This window comes from Pholcus phalangioides, unplaced genomic scaffold (assembly GCF_987345545.1).
Source record: "Pholcus phalangioides strain wild (caught in Gottingen) unplaced genomic scaffold, Ppha-v1.0 ptg000020l_1, whole genome shotgun sequence".
Taxonomy (NCBI): domain Eukaryota; kingdom Metazoa; phylum Arthropoda; class Arachnida; order Araneae; family Pholcidae; genus Pholcus; species Pholcus phalangioides.
The window spans coordinates 13,514,808-13,517,842 of record NW_028301613.1 but is presented as its reverse complement, the minus strand read 5'-3'; positions in this window follow the sequence as shown (position 1 = coordinate 13,517,842).

Here is a 3,035-nt window from a genome sequence, read left to right as displayed (position 1 = left end):
TCTGAGACCCTGCCGTGCGAATTCTAGAAAATTTCAACCGTATCTCATTTTTGTGAGGCCCTTTCCTCCTGAGGCCCCTGGGCCGTGCCCGTGTGTGCCCCTACGTTAAGACGGCACTGATTTCAGGGCCCTCCGGTAAGGGTTTTGCTTTCTGTGCCCCCCCCCGGAGGTGCGTTTTATGGGGTTATACAAATTTTGCAATCTACACTAATTGGCTAGTTTTCTTGGCTGCTCATTCCTCCACATTACCCGCTTAGCTTCCCACACTGTGGATATGCGCCTGTGTGTGTAAGGGTACGAACATAGTGCGTGCTGATTTTCAAATCTGCAAGCCGGCACCGTTACGAATTGGTTAAAAAGAACTTCGAAATGTGCCCGCAGAACATCTCCAGGTCACTTAAGTCATTCGCGGAACATTTACAGATCACTGAAGTGGCCCGCGGAACGTTTCTAAACGGGTGAAGTGGCCGGCCCGCGCACTCCCCTAAAGGTTGAGGATCCTTGACCTAATAAAGTCTTTTCCGAGGCTCTGGATTTAATCCTTTGCAATTAAGGAGCTTGTGGACCGGACTTCCCGCATTTTGTCTTGCCAAAAATTTAATGATTTCAAGACCAATGCTCACGTGATCATCTGCATTCTGCAATAAAGTCAAATCCCGTTATAACGAGAGAAGCCGGAGAAATCACTTCGTAATAACGGAATTTCAGTTACAAAGGAATTCCAGATTTTTACATTGTTTCTACGTAAACTTATATTTGGAGGATCAGAAAAGTTTTCGTTGAAACGAGATTTTCGCTATAGCGGTATTCGTTGAAACAGGAATCGACTGTGTTCAAAAATTGTCAGAACCGAGTCAATGAACTTCCATCAAAGCGAAAAACATGGAGGAAATCGGCAACCCCCTCCCTTCCACAGAGAATGACTGAATGAATGCAAAAATATATTAGAATAAGAAAGACGGTGGCAGAGACCCTTTCGTCGGTTTCGTAAATTGCATTTAAACGAAAGTCGTGTTTCGTGACTTGCTGCTCGAGTTCAACTGAATTGAGCGTGACTTCGAACCTTTTCTCAAAGATGGCTGACGATCACGTGTTCGACAAGTTCGTGGCCTCGAGTAACCTTTCATTTTAGTGTACGTTTTTTATCTCTTTATTCTCATACAAACCACAATAAAATTACTCGACAGCTTTATCTAGCCGCCACCCCCCCTACTCCACGCTAGGATGAAGGACGATGAGCGACGGGAGTGGCGAAGTGTGTATGTTCGTTGGATCGCCCCCCGTATTTTAAGAGACAGACAAATCCCCTGAAACCCATATTATTTTGCTCTTCGGAGGGGCGGTTGCTCCTATTCGCGCACACACCTGGATCCGCACCTGAGCGAAGGCAGACACATGGTTCCCCACAAGGGGTGGGCTGACAAGGCTCCAGCCCTGGGGCCCGGGACAATTTTCACAATTTTTTTTTCTTTTTCACGCTATAAATTCATCATAAAGGGGCCCGTGAAAGTATGGTCGGGGGGCCCGCAAAAGATATCGGCCTAGGGGTCCTACTCCAGGATGTGGGGGTTATGGGCAGACATCTTCAACTGCGAATGCAGCAGAGATAGGCGTCTTCAGCGGCGTATGGAAGGGAGGCAAGTATTTTCAGATTTACATGGGGCGGAGGCAAATATCTTCAGCTGCGACTGAAGCCGAGATAAATATCTTCAACTGCAAATGGAGCAGAGATAGATAACTTCAGATAACTTCAGCTGCGAATGGAGCAGAGATAGATAACTTCAGATAACTTCAGCTGCGAATGGAGCAGAGATAGATAACTTCAGATAACTTCAGCTGCGAATGGAGCAGAGATAGATAACTTCAGATAACTTCAGCTGCGAATGGAGCAGAGATAGATAACTTCAGATAACTTCAGCTGCGAATGGAGCAGAGATAGATAACTTCAGATAACTTCAGCTGCGAATGGAGTGGAGGCAAGCATATTCAGCTACGAATGGAGCAACGATAGATGTCTTCAACTGCGAATGGAGCAAAGATAGATACCTTCAGCTGCGAATGGAGCAAAGATAGATACCTTCAGCTGCAAATGGAGTGGTGGCAGGCATCTTCAGTTTCGAATGGAGCGGAGGCACAAGTACGTTCAGATTTAAATGGAGCGGAGGCACAAGTACGTTCATATTTAAATGGAGCGGAGGCACAAGTACGTTCAGATTTAAATGGAGCGGAGGCACAAGTACGTTCAGATTTAAATGGAGAGGAGACAAATATCCTCAGCTGTGAATGGAGCAGAAACAAATACTATGAGCTGCGAATGGAGCATAGGTAGGTATCTTGAACTGCGAATGGAGCATAGGTAGGTATCTTGAACTGCGAATGGAGCCGATGCAGGCGGATCTAGGGTGATGCGTTGGAAAGACGACTTATTGCGTAGGTGCACTGGATCATCCGTATTTCAGGGGGGCAGGCAAATTTCTTTTATATTATTCAGCTCGTAGGAGGGGTGATCGTCTCAAACCCCCCCCCCCCTCTGGATCCGCGCTTGACTCCTTCGAAGTTTAGGCACCTTATTAGAGAATTGAATGGACAGCAAGGTTGCCAATTCGTAAAATGAAGCGCTACCATAAACCTCAATGATACCGCCTCTGCTTACAGACAGAGAGAGAGGTACTAGGTCAGTGAGCGACCAAACGAGAGACCTACAGAGTTTGCAAGCACGTGTGTCAACAAAAGAGTGTGCACTTGAATAACTAAAAGAGAGATCTAATGCATGTAGCAAGCATGTAAATGATCAAAATATTGACCGAAAGAGCGAGGGACCAGGCCAATGAGTGACCGAAAAAGTGGCTTGAAAAGCATTCAAGTGGGATGTGAGTAACCAAAAGAGTGACCTAGAGAGTGAAGGGCCAGGTCAATTAGTGACATAAATAGTGACGTTACCGGTGTCTCCTTTAGATTGTTGTTGACCGCAAAAGAAATATGGGGATCAATTGTTGAGAGCCATTGCTGCTCTACATCGGGGGTCGTCATAACGA